Source organism: Perognathus longimembris, chromosome 14, assembly GCF_023159225.1.
Source record: "Perognathus longimembris pacificus isolate PPM17 chromosome 14, ASM2315922v1, whole genome shotgun sequence".
Classification (NCBI taxonomy): domain Eukaryota; kingdom Metazoa; phylum Chordata; class Mammalia; order Rodentia; family Heteromyidae; genus Perognathus; species Perognathus longimembris.
This window is the reverse complement of record NC_063174.1, coordinates 34920626-34940858: the sequence shown is the minus strand read 5'-3', so window position 1 is coordinate 34940858 and position 20233 is coordinate 34920626. Positions and strand designations below refer to the sequence as shown.

The 20233-nt window shown below is 38.1% G+C and overlaps 1 non-coding gene across 1 annotated transcript; it reads right to left on the bottom strand.

The window, feature by feature from the left end:
* Window positions 1-19835: 19835 nt before the first annotated feature.
* On the bottom strand, window positions 19836-19972 carry LOC125363730. Its single transcript, XR_007213311.1, has one exon. It is a non-coding gene; the product is annotated as a U4 spliceosomal RNA (small nuclear RNA).
* Between the last annotated feature and the right edge of the window lie 261 nt (window positions 19973-20233).

The following is a 20233-nucleotide window of genomic DNA, read 5'->3' as shown; positions in this document are numbered from 1 at the left end:
CAGTAGACGTATACAGAAAATCAGTAACATTGTAGGAAATTTTCAGGCTACATGATTATCTCTGTGGAAAATACCAAGGAATCTCTAAGCACTACTGAAATGTATAAGTGAGTTTCATAAAGTCACTACTAGGTCATTATCAACTGGAAAATCAATTGTTTCTAATGTACTATCAAAACCTATTTCTGTAAATATCTACTTCTTTTGTATTTGTGAGTTTTTCTACTTATTAACATTTATTTGTGAACCCTAAGTTTCTACTTATGTCACTCTCAAAATCATTTTTAGATATTTGAAAAGCTGTGAAAAATTGGAATCATCTGAAGCTCACATTACTTGCTGAGGTTAAAAAATGTACATTGTCATCTGTTCCTTCTTTTTCTCTAATTTCTTCCCTCCTCCCTGCTGCCCTTGAGTTGCTTAGTTTCTTCTCATCAGTGTCCATTGCAACTAATGGGCACTTTCTACTATATTTCCCCTCCCATTTTCCTACCTTAAGTATGTAACTGTAACCCCTCTGTTCATCATCATGTCAATAATTTTAAAAAGTACATTGTCTTCTTGTTTCTCAGGCTGTAAACAAGTTTTTAATCATAGTTAATGTCACATTTCTGAAATTATTGTGATTTTTGTTGATGACTTTGCTGTGTTTAATACCCCACCCCCAACCATAGTACTGAATGCTGTTAAGTGTTAAGTACAAGAAAGCTTTGGCTGGAAACATAAGCTATGGGTTCCATGTCTAGTACTATTTTATAAAATCTGGGGTTAGAGTAGGGTATTTTTGTTGTTGTTGTTGTTTTGTTTTTTGCCAGTGCTGGGGCTTAGATTCAGGGCCTGAGCACCATCTCTGGCTTCTCTTTACTCAAGTCTAGCACTTTACCACTTGAGCCTCAGCACCACTTCCGGCCTTTTCTGTTTATGTGGTGCTGAGGAATCGAACCCAGGGCTTCATGCATGCTAGGCAAGCACTCTACCACCAAGCCACATTCCCAGCCCTAGAGTAATTTTTTTTTAAAGCATCAGTGACTCAAGTGTAGAGTGCCTGCTTAACAACTGCAAGGTCCCCAGTTCAAATTACAGAACTGTCAAAAAAAATAGGTGTCAGATAAACTTTGTTCATGCAGGAGTTGTATTATTGGTAGAAATATATTAAATAAAGTATCTTTAAGCAGAAATACACATAAAGAAAGTTACTAACCAGGTGATGAAAATGTAACCATATGCTTACAGAAATTAACTTTATATTTTCCTTAGGAGCAATGGTTCACTATTTGCTAATTCAGTGTTTGCAGAGACTACCATGAATAAATAACAATTTTACTGCACTTTCAACTAACAATTAGAAATTTAATTTAAAAGCAATAGCATTTATAATAGCCTTGAAAATATGCAGCATTTTGAAATACATTCAGCAAAATATATACTAGATCTGTACATTGACAACTGCATGAAATTGTTGCAAGAAACTAAAGAAGACCTAAATGAATAGAGATCTTCCATACTCGTGAATTGAATGACTCAATATTGTTAAGATGTCAACAACCTACTAGAATCCAAATAGAAGTTACCAAGTTGATTCTAAAATTTTATGTAGAAACAAAAGTATCTAGGATCGACAAATCAACTTGGAAAGTAAAGAACAAAGTTGAAGGACTTGCATTATCTGATTCTGAGGACTTATTATAAATCTAACATCAAGAGTGTATATCTGGGTATAAAATAGACAAATAGATCAATAGAACAGAAAAGATTATCTAGAACTATATATATGTATTTTTTCAACTGATTCTTGATGAAGATAAGGCAATTCAAGTAAAAAATGTATTTTTTTAAACAAATGTGTTAAAACAGTTGGAAATCTATGTGCAAAAGCACCCTTTTAGTACAGTTTCCAGAAAGAGTTATTGAGTGGACAGTATGGAGCAAATTCAGAATTTTGGAGTTTTACAGAATGATACTGAAAAGAGGTTTTTCATGCTATATTTCAACTTGGTACAGTTTTGGTACTTCAGGGTCTGAATTGGCTTATACTTCTGAAGATTAGAGTTATATAGATAGAGTATATTTTGTGGTGCTGATTACACACTATGGGTTTGGGTTGAAGAGCCTCCCTTTCTCTAGCACTTAAGCAGCTAAACTTCACCCACACCTATCTATGGTACTTGTAATGGAGAATATAGAGGAGATCTCCAACTCTACTTCAGAATTGCTTACCTTTGACCAGAGTCCCAAGAATAGAAAAGGAAGAGAGCCATTTCATATTTCACTAGGTATAATTCTGGATTTATCACATCTGACATTTTGCCTACATTTTTGTTCTTGACTTTTTTCAGCCTTTAGACATTGTTTTTGGTATTCTTAAAATATTTTTTAAAATTATTATCTGAAAGTATTTGTACAAAGGAATTGCCATTTAACAATGGCAATGCTATGCAACCATGAGCACTATTTCTAAAATGTTCATTGTCCCAGAAAGAAACTATTTAGAGATTAATAAGTTCCCATCCCCCCTTACAATCCACTAGTTAATTCTAGCTTATACATTTATGAATTTTCCTGTTCTAATAATTTTATTAAATTGTCCCTTTGTATATGGATTATTTCATTTAGCACATTTAGCTTCATTCATTGTATGTATGCACTATATTTTCTTTATTAAAGCATCTGTGATGATCATGAGCTGCTTTTACTTTTTGACCATTGTGAATAGTGCCGCAATGCATACAACTGTGCAAATGCCTCTCTGAATGGACTTTTTTGGATTGCCGAGTAACAGGATTATTTTGTAAAAAGCATAATGGATGGCTATTATAGAAAACATTACACTGTAGAGAAAAGCTTGAAGAAAGGAACAAAATATGCCTACTAATATATACTATTGCAATTATTTTTTCAGTCTTACTCTGTGTTTCCTGTCTGGAATAACATAACACTTAAACATGAAGTTGGGTACAAATGGTACCAAAAAGTAGTTTGTGATCACCCTCTTATAGTTCATATCCCCTTTCTGTGTGCTCAAGTACCTTCCTAAAATGGATAAAAGGTAGAAGGGAACTATACTTAAGATAGCTTCAGAGTAAGATACCCAGTTTCTGCCTAGGGATTTCTGGTTTTAGCACCGAAAGTCACATATTCTGGGATACTTCTTATTAGTGAAACCTAGACAGTAAGTCTCCCCACTTTAGGACCTACTATTAGCATATGCTCTTACATAAGACCACTTTTCCCCCCTGTACTGGTCGTGGAGCTTAAACTCAGAGCATAGGTATGGTCTTTGAACTTCTTCTTCTTCTTCTTCTTCTTCTTTTTTTTTTTTTTTTTTTTTTGCCAGTCCTGGGGCTTGAGCTTAGGGCCTGAGCACTGTCCCTGGTTTCTTTTTTATTTTTCTTTTTTATTGTCAAAGTGATGTACAGAGAGGTTACAGTTTCATATGTTAGGCCTTGGGTATATTTCTTCCTCCTCCCCCCTTCCCTTTCCCCTCTCCCCCCATGAGTTGTTCAGTTTGTTTACACTAAATGGAGGGGATGTGGCCCAAAGGGAACCCTACTTAACTGTTGGTGGGAATGTAAACTGGTTCAGCCACTCTGGAAAACGGTATGGAGGTTCCTCAAAAGGCTAAATATAGAGCTCCCCTATGACCCAGCAGCCCCACTTTTGAGTGTCTACCCAAAAGACCACAAACAAGAACACACTAAAGCCTCCAGCACAACAATGTTCATCGCAGCACAATTTGTCATAGCTAAAATATGGAACCAACCCAGATGCCCCTCAGTAGACGAATGGATCAGGAAAATGTGGTATGTATACACAATGGAATTTTATGCCTCTATCAGAAAGAATGACATTGCCCCATTTGTAAGGAAATGGAAGGACTTGGAAAAGACAAATGACTACAAAAGCAATACTTGTCCCTGGCTTCTTTTTGCTCAAGGCTAGCACTCTACCACTTGAGCCACAGCACCACTTCTGGCCTTTTCTGTATATGTGGTGTTGAGGAATTGAACCCAGGGCCTCATGTATATGAGGCAAGTACTCTACCACTAGGTCATATTCCAAGCCCGGTCTTTGAACTTCTTTTGCTCAAGGCTAGTGCTCTTCTACTTGAGCCACAGCTCCACTTCTGACTTTTTGGTAGTTAATTGGAAATAAGAGTCTCTCGGATTTTCCTGTCTGTGCTGGCTATGAATCACAATTCTCAGATATCAACCTCCTGACTAGGATTGCAGGTCATGAGCCAGGTTTACCTGGCCATAAAACTACTTTGGTTGTAGTAATTAGAAACTTACTGCATCATGTTCTTACTTGTGAAAATGGATATAGTATTTTCTACAAGTACCATATAAATACTTTGGAGAAAGTAGTGTGCGGAAGGTTTTTTTTTTTTTCTCAAATTTTTATTTTCAAACTGACGTACAGAGAGGTTACAGTATCATACGTTGGGCGTTGGATACATTTCTTGTACTGTTTGTTGCCTTGTCCCTCATGCCCCCCTCCCTCCCCCCCTTCCCTCCCCCCCGCCCAGTTGTTCAGTTCACTTACACCAAACAGTTTTGCAAGTATTGCTTTTGTAGTTATTTCTCTTTTTTTACCCCGTGTCTCTCGAATTTGGTATTCCCTTTGAATTTCCTACTTCCAATACCAGTAAACACGGTTTCCAATATACTCAGATAAGATTACAGAGATAGTGTAGGTACAAACATAGGAAGGTGATACAAAACATCATCAATAATAGAAACTACACATTCACATAGGACGTTGAAAGTAGTTATAACTGTGATATATCACTTGTTTCCATATCATGGAGTTCATTTCACTTAGCATCATCTTATGTGTTCCTAAGGGTATAGCTATTGGGCCTTGTGATGCTCTGCTATGGCTTGCCTAAACCTGTACTAATTATTCCCAATAAGGGAGGCCATAGAGTCCATGTTTCTTTGGGTCTGGCTCACTTCACTTAGTATAACTTTTTCCAAGTCCGGAAGGTTTTTTTTTTTCCTTGAAAGGTTAAGGATTAGCAGATTGTCTGGTGACTGCAGTTTTGCTGTCTTCGTGGTGTTTGTGTTCTCTCCACATAAACTCCCATTGCATTTTTCACTGATAATCTCAACAATTTTTTTTTCAGTCAAACTTCTCCCCCAAGTATCAGATAATTAGACAAACTTACTGACTTAGTTTTTGTTCTCTTCTCCTTTCTATCTTGACCTTCAGAAGGTCAAATGGCTACAACTTAGTTTTTGTGAAGGATTGAAAAGCAGAACCACACCTTCATCCTTCACACCCTTCATCCCACTCAGTTATGTGGGGAAGGTTACCTTGGGCAAGTTACTATGTTGAGCTTTCAGAAAGACAAAATATCCAAAACTTCCAGACACATGACAGGATTATAATATTTATAAGCCACAATAAGGGAAATACTATACAATCTGTACATATTATATACAATAACATGAGAGTCTATGTCAAGTATAAACTATACGAATGTATACATATTTACAAGCCACAATAAGGGAAATACTATATGATCTGTACAGATTATATGCAATACCACGAGAGCCTATGTCAAGTATAAACTGTATATGAATGTATGAATTCATATAAATGTATATGAATTATGTAATGACTAAATAGCTTCCCAGGCATTTAGATAGGTTTATAGACAAATAAATTTCAAAACCTTATCATTAAAAATACTTTGTGTTACAATGTTCATCGCAGCACAATTTGTCATAGCTAGAATTCGGAACCAACCCAGATGCCCCTCAGTAGACGAATGGATCAGGAAAACGTGGTACATATACACAATGGAATTTTATGCCTCTATCAGAAAGAATGACATTGTCCCATTCATATGGAAATGGAAGGACTTGGAAAAAATTATACTAAGTGAAGTGAGCCAGACCCAAAGAAACATGGAATCTATGGTCTCCCTCATAGGGAATAATTAGCACAGGTTTAGGCTAGTCACAGCAGAGGAGCACAAGAGCCCAATAGCTATACCCTTATGAACATATAAGATAATGCTAAGTGAAATGAACTCCATGTTATGGAAACGACTGTTATATCACTGTTGTAATTACTTTCAACATGTGATGTGAAACCGTAGCTTCTATTATTGATGATCCTCTTGTATCCCCTTCCTGTGGTCGTACCTTCACTTTCCCTGTATCCTATATGAGTACATTGGAAACCGTGTATACAGGTATTAGAACTAGGAAACTGAAAGGGAATACCAAAATCGAGAGATACAGAGTAAAAACAAACAACTACAAAAGCAATACTTGCAAAACTGTTTAGTGTAAATCTACTGAACAACTCATGGGGGAAAGGGAAAGGGGGGGGAGGTACAAGAAATGTATCCAATGCCTAAAGTATGAAACTGTAACTGCTCTGTGTATCAGTTTGACAATAAAAAAAAATAAAAAAATAAACTTTGTATTAGGTAATTGTAGATAGTTTGCATAGTTTTGAGTGAATCGTGTTAGTATCTTTTGGGTTGAAATCATGGCACCTTAAAAATAGGAGTGATTTTAAGGGCCTATCCAAGATATCTAACTTGCTTGAGGTTAAACCTTTCTCCTGTACCTGATTAGGTTCTAGTGGAGTAAGTTTCTGCCTTGTAATTCTTCCTAAATTCAAGGTCCTTGAGTCAATAAGTTCATCTAATTATCAGATGCTTAAAATAAAAGCAACTGATAATTAGCTGATAAACACTTAAGATGCCAGATTTATATTATCTCATTTAATCCTGCTTTGCTGTCTCATTAACAAGTATCAGTACTAGCGTCCCATAAAGAGAACACCCTTAGAATCAGATAATATTTGGATAAATCAAACAAAATAGGTTCCTAAATTACACAGCAGAAAAACAGCATGGTGGAAAAGTCCCATCAAACAGAAACCCAAGCTTTCAGTTTTTCCCCTAAAGGGCCACAACATACCAATAAAAAGACGAGTTGACAGTTCACTCAGAGTGAGAAGACTACAGAGACATTCATGAAAGTACTTCTTTCTGAATACTCCTCTTAAAAATAATTTTCCAGCTTTACTTCTGATTTGGTTTCATGAGTCCTTTGTTTTCTTGTAGGAATGCTAGTTATAGTTGCTACCCTTATTAAGGGCCCCTATGCTTCAGGAATATTATCTCAACCCTCACAGTACTCTAGGTAGAGGCTTTCATTGCCATTAATTGGTAAGGACACTAATGTTCAGAAAAGCTAAATATTTTGCCTAAGATGTACTGACAAAGCTAAGGTTTCTAGGATTTTAATGTGGACTTGTCTTTCATCATACTATATAAGTTTTCATTAAGAAAAATGCTGTGTAGAAACCTAAATCTAAACCTAATAATTAAGAACTGGCCATTTATGTTATAAAATAATGCTTACCACACAAATATATTTTTTTTAACTAGCAGGAATTTTTTTGTAAATCAAATTTTCTTTGGAGCATTTTATTTATTGGTCATTGATTATTTGATGGACAGTCTGGGAAATCACTGCCAAATGCCAATCAGAAATGAGGATAAAAGAATATCTGAAATAATAAAATAAATCACAGAGAAAGTACAGCTAAATGTATTATTTTTTCCCATAAATATGTGTGTCTTGGAAGTGGATTTATTTGAGCTGGAAAGCGATACTTTCTCGGTAGTTAGGAGAATTTTTGAAATTCTACATTAAAAATTACCTTATCAGATGACATTAAGAGATATACTGATTGAACTGAAAATTCGAGCCCAGATTCTTATAAAATAATCAGACCAGGTAAACAGTTTATTCTAATACTGCCAGTAAAAGGTGTTGCTAAATTCCAATCATAAACATTACAACAGTTATTTTTAGACTCTCTGAATGTTTAAACTTAAAGATTCTTGCCCTCCTTTCTAAATTACTTTTATTTCAAAGATTACACAGAGAATACTCAAGGACTATTCAAGGGCCATACTGATTAGAACCATTGAAAATGAGTTAACATTATGAAACAAGAGTAAGAGATTAGAGAGGAAGATGTGGCAGAGTCCATAACAAGTATATTTTACCCAAATAAAACTTAGCTTTTTTGAAGAGGACTCTACAGAATGAGAAAGTGATGAAAAGAGATGAAAATGATGTGAAGGGAAATTGAAAAATAAGCTTCTGCTTTAATATGTCTCTATGATTAGATAACAAGATATTTGCATGATTAAACAGGACTCAACCACCATGACATTCCACTGATTTGGGAAAGCAGTTCTTCCTGAATACTCCATTTAAAATAATTTTCCAACTTCTTCACCTTAATCTATCTTTTATTTTTCATTGTGTCATTGCTTTTCTAATTCTCATCATTTGAGTTTGGCATCAGATTTATCTTAAGCATATATTCATCTTCCTTTTTATTACAGAACGCTACACATTTTGATTACACTGTCTTTACAGGATCCTTTAGTTTGTTAATTATAGTAACAATAGTAATAGCATCTGCCATATGTGGAGTTAAGTTTGCTAGAGAGTGTGCTAAGTGCTCTATATGATTTGTTCTCATTTACTTGCCAAACTGAGGTTGTGTGATTTGATCAAGGTTCAGATCAAACAATAGATCTAAGACCATAAGATTACATTTGGTTGGGAAGTGTAGGAAGAGTAGGTTTTCCAAGAGACTTCAAGCTCTGTGATATGATAACTGGGCAGCAACAATTTAGTCTTTATCTTCGTATGCATACCTCTGTGTGTGTGTGTGTGTGTGTGTATTTGTACACACATGCATGCATACTTCCATATTAAACTCAGGGCCTTGTGTTCTAGCTTTTGTGCTCATAACTGGCATTCTATCACTTGAGCCAAGAGTTTACCTCTAGCTTTTTTGATGGTTAATTGGAGATAAAAGACTCTGCTTTGTCTGCTCAGGCTGGCTTTGAACCGAGTTACTCAGATCTTAACCTCCTGAATAGCTAGAATTATAGGCATGAGCCATGAGTGTCTGGCTTTAATTCCTGGTTCTTCTCAGGGTAGACAGATATTATTTTAAGTCTCAAAATTAGGTCAAGAAAGAGATTAAATGACTTGCCAGGGAAATGGAATTTGAGAGCATTGAGTAAATTCCTCTTGTTAGATTCTGTAGAGGAAACAACAAAGCAAGCCAGATGAGGTAATTGCCCTCACTCAGGTCCCTGGGCTAACAGGGTTCGGAACTAGACCTCTTCTCTTGCCTAGATTTCTTTACCTCTAATCTTTAGCCTAGTAGAACATCGTTATCTTAGAGTTAGAGTATCTCAGGTATAGTAAACTGAGATCCATGTTTCTGTAATAGAAAGAAAAGCAACAAAACAACTCATTATGTTCAATGTAACTTTAATTCTCTTTTAAAAAGAAAGTAAATGGCATTTAGTTCAACAGCTATTGACAGCATCCACATTTGATTTGATGAGATGTGTGCTCCTATTTGAGTTGTGTCCAAAAGAGGGCAAACAGATGGAAGGCTTTTACAAAAGAGAAAAAAAATCCTGGTTAGCATGAGGTTGGAATTCTTAATTTGCTTTTAATTTTTTCTCTTAAAAAGCAATAAATAGGTCTTAACAGATGGGCAAGCACTTGAGTTACAAGCATCCTTTGAAAAATTACAAGCAGTGAGTGCCTTATACAGATGCAGAGGGTTCAAATACATGCAAATCATAGCAACCACACAAAGTGAGACTGTGGTCACAGAAGCTTTCTGAGAAAGGATGTTTAGAGAAACTAGTATAAACCAGTCAATTGTGATCCTCTAGCCTAGCTTTGCAAGCTGGAGTCATGAAATATGTTTAATTATAATTTGACTAGAATTTGGGGGAAAAGGTGATAATGGTGATGATAGGAACAGGGTAGAGTATGTGTAGTAAGGAGAACTGATGTCATGATGGTTTGTTGCTATTGTACACTGAATACTGGGTCATGGAATAACTAGGTCATGAAGTATAGGCCATGGTTTAAAATTATGTATGTGTGTATATATAGATAGGTAGATGTCATACATAAATACATAATATCCATATATATTTAGAGATGCTGACCTATAAGATGACAAATAAGACTGTATAGCCACAAGACTATATGTGTGAATAGTTACTATACTGGTATATTATAATGGTTATTATACTTTATTATAAAGCATTAGGACATGACTTATGGATCTGAATATTCCAAATGAAGTCAAGGAAACTCTAGTTGCCTTGAGCAAGGTTGGTGAGGGTGGTCTATGAAAATGTTCTAATTACTAATCATCTCTAGCAAGATATCTGGGGCAAACTCAGGTGCTTTGGATCTGTTGGCCAGAGATGGAAACCCAGAGAGTATGTGATCAATTGCCTTGGTATTATGGACCCAACTCAATGAGATATTACTTTTCAGAAAATGTGTAAGAGGTTGAGAAGCCAGGCATGGTGGGGAAAAAAAAGCAACAGCTTGCTTCCTTGTAAATAATTCTTTATAAAAGTCACAACAGGGGGTTGGGGATTTAGCTCAGTAGAAAAGCATTTGTCTGGCAAGTGCAAGGCCTTAAGTTCTGTCCTTAGCTCTGGAAAAAAAAGTAACAACAGTAATCTAGTATTTATTAAACAGTTCCTATATACCACTACTGTGGTGTTTTACATGGATGTTTTGTTACCGTCTTAGGAGATAAGCACTATTTGTCAACATTATATGGACCAGAGTGTGCATATTCAGAGGTATAGCAAATTTTGCCCAAGGATTCTATTCTATATCCTATAACTATTCTGTAACTATTCGTGGTGGAACCAGAAATTAAATTTAGCTTTACCACTAAAGTCTGAATTCTTGCTAGTTCTGTATACCGCTTTGGTTGCTTTGATTTGCTCCATCCCTTAACCAGTCCTAAAGGTGTGTATATCTATATCTATGAGTTATTTTCAAGTTGTTTTTTAGTTTCTCTCTCTCTCTCTCTCTCTCTCTCTCGCTCTCTCTGTCTCTTTCTCTCCCCCTTCCCATTTTCCATACCTAGACTATCTGCCTTTTGGCATACAGAATAAGTCATACCCATCCACTTCTTCCCATTTCCACTTCATTCATCTTAATCCTAGTCACTATGATCTCTCATTTTGAACTGTAGACCATTCTGCTAATGGTTCTCCCAGAATTCACTGGTGCTGCTCTGTGATTCATTCTCCATGCTGCTACTAAAGGAATCTTGAAAACATTAAAAAAGAAATCACTGTTCTCCCTAAAATCCTGCATTGGTTTTTCTTTAAACTTTATTTGAAAAACGAAACCTCTTAGCATTCTAAGACTATGTAGACTGGTGTGCATATCTCTCTAGTTTCATCACCTGCTGTCCTTTCAGGGACTTTCTTGGCTCAGCTTTGGGGCTTTGTGTCCTGGTTGATGCTTGGCTCAGGTCTCAGCAAAGCTGATTCTTGCTGCCTATGAGACTCCTTTTCCTGTGCTTTGGCAGATGAGGGCGTGTTCTCTGACCCATTCCTATCAGGTGCTGAATATGCTCTTACCTCTCCTACACAGTTGCCTCAGACATATGTTCTTTGTAGCACTCACACACTGTTTGGAAATTTCTTATTTGCTTGCTTGTTTATGCCCTGTGTCCTACCCTTGAGCACCAAATCAAGGAGTGTAACCTTAGTTTTGTTGACATTGGCTGCATCACCAGCCTTTCTAGCAGGAGCAGTCTGACAAAGATTATGTACATCACAAAAAAATATGTATGTGGATGAATGAATTCACTTTGAGATTTTGTTCAAAGGTCCACATTCTTTATTATTATTGTTGATGTTGCTGTTATTATTATTATTTTAAGGCTTGAACTCAGGGTCTAGGTGCTGTCATTGAGCTTTTTTTTGCTCAAGGATAATGCTCTACCACTTCAGTCACAGCTTCATCCGGCCTTTTTGGCAACTACTTGGAGATAAATGTCTTATGGACTTTCCAACCTGGGCTGGTTTCAAACTGTGTTCCTCAGATTTCAGCCTCCTGAGTAGGTAGGATTCCAGGCAGGAGCCATTGGTGTTTGGCCCAATTTTTTTTTAAAAATGACCATCATATGTATTTATGAGGTATGATGTGATTAATGTATTGTGGAATGACTATGTCAAGGTAATTAACCTATGCATTACCTCACATACTTAACATTTTTGGTTGGAACATGTAAATTTATTCCTTTACTCATTTTGAAATTATTGTACAATAGATCTTTAAAACATTGCTATCTAACTGATACTTGGTGTCCTTTGATCAAGATCTCTTTCTTCCCCACTCCCAGCCATGAGTAACAGCCATCTGCTCTCTACTCCCATAAATGTTACATATAAGTGAGGCCATGCAGTATTAATCTTCCTGTACCTGGCTGTTTCTTAGTCATGTGCTCCCTGTTCATCCATGTTATCACAAATGACAGAATGTCTTTTTTTTTAAAGGCTGAATAGTGTACCATTGTATGTGGACATTACATATCCTTTGTTCACTTATCTGCTATTAGACACGAGGGTTGATTCCATATCTGGCTAAATATTCCCATTTTGAAGACTATGAATGTAGTGAGGCTAGGATGATCTCCTTGTTCTGCTAGTTGAATGCAGCATTTCATAGCCATGGTCTTGTTTGGACTGTAGTGCAGAACTTTTCTAGGTGTAGATTTCTTAGTTACTACCATATTTTGGTTCTACTTCCCACCAGATTTGTTGCCATGACATGACAGTCTTGAAAAGACTCCAGAGCTGGTATCAGAAAACCAGAGTTCTGGGACCCTATGAGTCCTGATTTTCTTTATCTGCAAAGATTTACCTTATAGAAATGTTTGGAGGCTTAAATTTAAAAAGTCAACATGACAAACAAATATTTGCTTTTGAGTATTTTGGTGGAATGATAAGTGGATGTGGAAGTATTTTTTATTATTATTAATTTTAGGAGTAGGAGAAAACTTCCATCCTCCAAATTGCTCACCAGACAGAAGCCAAGGCACCAACCTAATTTCCTTCATCCTCACATCCTCACCTACCTGTTTCTAGTAATTCTTTTCCCTCCCTATCAGGTGTGTGTTTGAGGGTGGGGGGAATCCCATTTAATCCTTCTGTCATTTGAGATGCGAGGTCCAATGGACTGATGTACAAGAAATATTTTGAAAATATTATTTTCTAAAAAATTAGCTTCCTTCTGTTTCCTGTTACTTCCCCCCCAAGATACTTGGTTTTTTTTGTTTTTTTTTCGGCCCGTCCTGGGCCATGAACTCAGGGCCTGAGCACTGTCCCTGGCTTTTTTTTGCTCAAGGCTAGCACTCTACCACTTGAGCCACAGCGCCACTTCTGGCCGTTTTCTGTATATGTGGTGCTGGGGAATTGAACCCAGGGCCTCATGTATAGGAGGCAAGCACTCTTGCCACTAGGCCATATTCCCAGCCCAAGATACTTGTTTTTTGATGCCATACACAGCTTTCATGTGGTGTGTAGACCAGTATGCTTTCTTGGGCTTGTCAACACTAGTGGTTACCACCCTCTTGCATGGATGTAGAATGAAAGGGAGAATCCTCCTTCACTTTCCTCTTATGATTAAACTTCTAGCTGTCCGAAGTTTGCATGCTTTCACTGGGCCAGTCTCATAGACCTGGAGTCCTTCTGCATGCTTTTATCTGGAAAGGCAGTTTTATTTTCATTGTTTGGCCTCAAACTTTTGCTGGTAATAAACAACCTTGGTTTATTATGATTTTTAATAAACTTTATTTTCCCATTCTTTCTTCCCTTCTCATCTAATTATTTATCAGCTGGACTACTGTAATGGTCACTAAGTGGTTTTTGTGCCTTTAATGTCACACCTCTCCAATCTAACTTGCTGCTTTTGTTATTGTTTCAGACCCCCCTCCTCCCCCCAGGACCATCTCCTGACTTACTCAGTGACAATTAGGCAGTCTGGGAAACAAATTAAAGCCAGGGCGGATGGAGCTGGTGAGGCATGGCTCCTACCTTTCTTATCCATCTCCAAGGAGCTTCTCTAAGTATGCTAACTGTAGACCGAATAAGAGGGAAGTGCCCCAGCAGACCAATTCCAGGTTAGACTGTACTAAATTGCTGGTTAACCTGGGCAGTCATGTCTCTGACCCTTAGTATGCTCATCTGAAATGATGACAACAACAAGGGTCAAAATTTCTTTTAAATTCCCTATGTGTGAGGCACTGCTTTAAGTGTGTTACATCCATTTGTTGACCTTTCTATAGCCTTTTGAACCAAATTGCATTTAACAGGCAGAAAAAAAAAAAAAAACAGGCACAGAGAAGTTAAGAACATGGCCCAAAGGCACACAGCTACAGACTTGGGGCTACCATTCAAACTCAGGCTTGGAAGTCTGCACTTGGATGTTAGAATAAAGTAGTTGGATTAGACAGGCTTCTTTTTGGTCCCTCTCCCTTATAAAACATGTTAAATTCATGTGCCAAAGGAAACTGCTAGTTCCCCCTAACAAACACAACTGGTAGGAAGAGAGCGACGTGAAGGTGTGACACTGCAGCCGGTTCAGCTCATCCTCAGGCAGGGAACACTGTCTAAATATAGATCCTACCTTACCATTGGAAGGGCTGAGCAAAGTGGGTTAGTTGCTGGCCATACGAGGTGCTGGAGGCAGAGCAAGCGGAAAGGTGTGCCAGCTGCGCAGTAGCTCTGCAGAACAATGTAGGGCAAGATTTCTCCCTGAGCTCTGCCCTGCTTGCATCCTGGCTTTCACTGCACGTCCTTTCGTGGGATTACATAATGCTGATTAAGGTAGATTACTCTATGGATCAATCTGCCTCTTAGAGAAGCAAGGGCGTTTTGCCAAACTTTTCCCCCACTAGAATGGCAATTTCATGCTGTTAGGTTGATTTGCCTTCCATTTGTTTTCAGTTGTAAGGGAAATTCTGGTGTGTATGGGATCATAGATAGCCAGACTGTCTTTGGGTATGCATACTGTCCAACAATGTTAATGTCTTCTTCTGGTTTGCTCTTTAGAGTCTAGAGTCCAGACCCTTTAGATACTGTCATGAGTTGAATTGTGCTCCCCTAGGTCCCCCAAAAGACATTTAAGTCTTAATTAACTTCCAGTGCTATGAAAAGTGACCTTACTTGGAAATAGGGTCTTTCCAGATGTAATCAGTTATGATGAGGTCACACTGGATTATGGAGAGCCCAGGCACAATAACTGATGTGCCAGGGGCTTATGCTTATAATTCTAGCTACTCAGGACACTGAGATCCAGAGGACTGTGGTTCAGAGCCATCCCTGGCAGTAAAGTCTGCCAGACACTTAACTCCAAAATAACCAGTAAAAAGCTGGACTGGAGGCATGGCTTAAGTTATAGAACACCAGCCAAGAAAGCAGGAGGCCTGGAGTCCAGTCCCCAGTACCAGCAAAATAAAACCAACCAACCAACCAAACAAACAAACAAAACATTAGTGGTATGAATATAAACACTGACACATTGTGAGAATGTCATGTGACAATAGAGGCAGAATTTAAAGAGATGCGCCTAGAAGTCAAGGAGTGCCAAGGATTAAGAGCAAGCATAAGAAGCTAGAAAGAGTCAAGGAAAAAATTTTTCCTTCAAACTTTCAGGGGGAGCCTGGCCTTGCTGACACCTTGATTTCAGACTTCTGGCCTGCAGAACTGTGAGAGAAGTGATGATGTAGAAGCTGGGGGAAGTTGCTGTTTCAAGAATGTTTCAAAACTTATTACACAGAAGAGAGAGGGACAATTGCTAAAGCAATAAACTCAGCTCATATACTGCTGACTGGTGGAGTTAGGTGAGCACTGAGTTCTTATTTAGCATGGCAATTTGGGGGTGGTGGTTAATAAGTAGCCTTGACAGAAGCAGTTTAGGAGTTGGTGGGGCAGAATCCTGATGCACTGGTTCAAGGGAAAATGCTAGGAGGTCAAGTGGAGATGCAATACAAACTCTTTGGATGATTTGTTTTCTTTCTATGAAGAGGGGAAAATAATGTAGCTGCAGGGTGATTTGATGTCAAGGGAGAGTAATGTTTGTTTGTTTACTTATCAAGAAGAAGAATATTAAAGCATGTTAATGGTTACATTCTCTAGAAAGATGAAACTTCTGTATGGGGATAGAAGGGAGAATCACTGTGGTAATGTCCCCAAGTCATCCAGAGTGACAGGAGACAGTGAACAAGAGAGAGGCCAGCCTCAGGAAGGAACACAGCTCGAGACTCATTGTCACCTGAGTGCAGACAGGGTAGATGAGCACAGACACTGATAGGTTGTTTGTTATACAAGTGAGAGCTCATGGGATTTTTCTGTGATTGCTATTTTCTCTAGTTTCTCAGCAATGTGGGAAGCAAGGTCATAAGCTAAGGAGCAAAGATGGGGGAGAGGTGTGCCGTCTGGGAGAATGAAAACTGTGAGTATGTCAAAGAAATGTAGACTTTCCCAGCTGCATTGTCTAAAAATAAGTAGAAAACAAAGATTAGGAATTTCACATATTTGTTGACAGCCCACCCATGGGAACTACAGTGCACATTTTAGAATACAAAGGAGAATTCTGACCTCGAGGAGTTTTAAAATCAAGTGTAAGCAACAAATAATAAACACATGAGAGGTTTGAATAATAATTTAAGACAATAGAAGAGATATATGTGACAAGGAAGCATATAAAAATGCTGAATCTATTTCAGGAGTTCCAAAGGGAGGAAAGAGATGATCTCGAAGTGATATGATTGTTGAGCCTGATAGAAAAGATAAATTCAGAGAAGGACAAGTGAGGATAAAAGAAATAATAGGAGCAAAGCCTGAAGTCTGAAGGGAAAGAGGGAGAGATAAATCATCAACAAATAAGGTTTCCAGATAAAATATAAGATACCTAGTTAACTTTTTTATGTAATTTATTTATTAATTAAACAAAATTTTTTTTGACAAGGTGTTGTGCAAAAAGGGTACAGTGACATAGTAGGGAAGTGTGTACATTTCTTGTGATATCTTACACTCTGTTTTTCTTTCCCTTCCCTAGGTCAGGTAGACATATATACAATATACAATGTACCAAGAACATATACAGTAGCCACGTGGCCTACACCGAAGAAAATTCGCCTAGGGCTTTAAATGTAATGTCAACAATAGTCTTATATGAACGTACATACATAGCTTTTGAGCTATTGTGATCTACTGAGAGGTCAATTTTTGACCTTTATATGTTGAGTAGTTGTTTGGTTTTAGTTACATAATGTAGGGTAGCTGACCCAAACCTGTGGGAAATACCATTTGACAAGAAGTTTTTGGTTTCACAGACCTGGTCTCTACTGTCTCCCCCTCCCTCCACCTTAACAGTCATATATCAGGGAGATCATGCCCCTTTGTTTTCTGTGTTCTAGGCTTGTCTCACTCAACATTATTTGTTCAAGTTCTGATCATTTCCCTGCGAATACCAATATTTCACCATTTCTAATTGTTATGTAGTATTCCATTGTGTATAGGTCCTAGTTAACTTTTAATTACAGATAAAAATAAATCATTTCAGGTCTAAATGTTCCCCATGCATATTGATCTGAAATAACTTTTTTTGATGTGCTAGTACTGGGGGCTTTTTTGTTTGTTTGTTTGTTTGGTTTTTTTTTTTTTTTTTGTAGCCAGTCCTGGGGCGTGGAATCCGGGCCTGAGCACTGTCCCTGGCTTCTTTTTGCTCAAGGCTAGCACTCTACCTTTGAGCCACAGCTCCACTTCTGGTTTTTTTCTATATATGTGGTGCTGAGGAATTGAACCCAGGGCTTCATGCATGCTAGGCAAGCCCTCTCCCACTAGGCCATATTCCTAGCCCTGGTACTGGGGCTTGAACTCAGAGCCTTGTGCTCTTGATTAGCTTTTTCATTCAAGGCTGACACTCTACTACCTCCAGTCTTGAAATCAAATGCAACCACACTACCAAAGTTAAGGAAAATCAAGTGAATGTTCCCTTTTCCTAAAGAGAAGGGAGAATTGGAAGAATGAAAAAGAAATTAAGTGGTGGCAGCTATTTCAACAGTCATGGAATTGAGATTTTTGTCATCAGAATATCACTGTTGGCATTTGAAAAGGTAACAAAGGCATAAATACCAGCAACAGATATGGATAACTCAGTGGGGTGGCTTGTCAGTGAGAAAGGAGAGAACTACATAATGAAGTAACAATCCCCAAGCTCTGTTCTCATAACCACTGCAGTGTTGCATGCGTTTAGATCCCATTTTTTTTTCAAATTTTTATTATCAAACTGATGTACAGAAAGGTTACAGTTTCATACGTTAGGCACTGGATACATTTCTTGTACAGTTTGTTACCTTGTCCCTCATACCCCCCCTCCTCCCCCTTCCTCCTCCCCCTTTCCCCCCCCACCCCCACGGAGGTGTTCAGTTCACTTACACCAAACAGTTTTGCAAGTATTGCTTTTGTAGTTGTTTGTCTTTTTTACCCTGTGTCTCTCAAATTTGGTATTCCCTTTCAATTTCCTACTTCCAATATCAGAATACACGGTTTCCAATATACTCAGATAAGATTACAGAGATAGTGTAGGTACAACCACAGGAAGGTGATACAAGAACATCATCAATAATAGAAGCTACAGATACACATAGGACGTTGAAAGTAGTTACAACTGTTTCCATAACATGGAGTTCATTTCACTTAGCATCATCTTATGTGTTCATAAGGGTATAGCTATTGGGCCTTGTGATGCTCTGCTATGACTTGCCTAAACCTGTACTAATTATTCCCAATAAGGGAGACCATAGAGTCCATGTTTCTTTGGGGCTGGCTTACTTCACTTAGTATAATTTTTTCCAAGTCCTTCCATTTCCTTACAAATGGGACAATGTCATTCTTTCTGATAGAGGCATAAAATTCCATTGTGTATATGTAGATCCTATTTTTAACCAAGATCATATCTTCAAGACTTGGGAAAGGGGGCTGGGGATATAGCCTAGTGGCAAGAGTGCCTGCCTCGGATACACGAGGCCCTAGGTTCGATTCCCCAGCACCACATATACAGAAAAAACGGCCAGAAGCGGCGCTGTGGCTCACGTGGCAGAGTGCTAGCCTTGAGCAAAAAGGAAGCCAGGGACAGTGCTCAGGCCCTGAGTCCAAGGCCCAGGACTGGCCAAAAAAAAAAAAAAAAGACTTGGGAAAGGACAAAGATTGTCTAAATAATGAGGTATCAAGAATCAAACTCAAGGCTGGGGATATGGCCTAGTGGCAAGAGTGCTTGTCTTGCATACATGAAGCCCTGGGTTCGATTCCCCAGCACCACATATACAGAAAAGGCCAGAAGCGGCGCTGTGGCTCAAGTGGTAGAGTGCTAGTCTTGAGCAAAAAGAAGCCAGGGACAGTGCTCAGGCCCTGAGTCCAAGGCCCAGGACTGGCAAAAAAAAAAAAAAAGAATCAAACTCAAGTATCCCTAGAGGAATAAAACAAGGGAGGGAGACACATTATTGCAAATGAAATATAAAAGAAAAAATGACAGAAATCAAATGTTTTCAAAATTTATTTTTATCCAATAGTGGATCAAATTCAGATACTCTCAGATAGAAAGCAGACTCTGAATTTTGGATGATAAGTCACTGGAAAGGACACACTCTTTTGCCCAGGGAATAAGGCCCCATACTAGGTGTTATTCCATTGCAACTTGGATAGGTGAGAGTGTCAAAGAGATTCTAGTAGAGCCAAGCACTTTTGTGAGGAAAAAAAAGCAATGGAAGAATTTTCCCTGTCGGCCTACTGGAGTTAGGGGCCTTGTCCCTGAGGGCGGCAGATCTGAGGGCTGAGACCTATCAAATGGTAAAGATGTTAGAAAGACAGCAGCACATGCTTCTTGGAACAATGTCTTATCCTTGAGTGCCTCAAGGTCCTATGGTATCATTATAGAATATTTATTGATGAAATGTCTGTACCTGGGAAGGAAAGGTAACAGCTTTTGCAAGGGATTTTTTCAACTAGCAATAATCACGCCTCGGATAAACCTCAGTGGCTACGATACTGCCACTGTGCAAAGCTGGATTTTTTAAATGAGGGTTAACAGAGTGACCTTTGACAATAACTGCTGATGGATTAGGGTCAGGGACAGCCCAGTAACCAGAAATATGCCAACTATATTTCTCCCTGAATGGAGTGTTCATCTTGCCAGCTCTTATAGTTAATTAGATTGTTAATTCAGTCTATTTATAGCAGCAAACACTTCACTGGTACGTAGCAAATGCTGATTATTAATCAGGGGCCTCTACTGACTCAGGGTAGAATGAAATGTAATTATTCAAA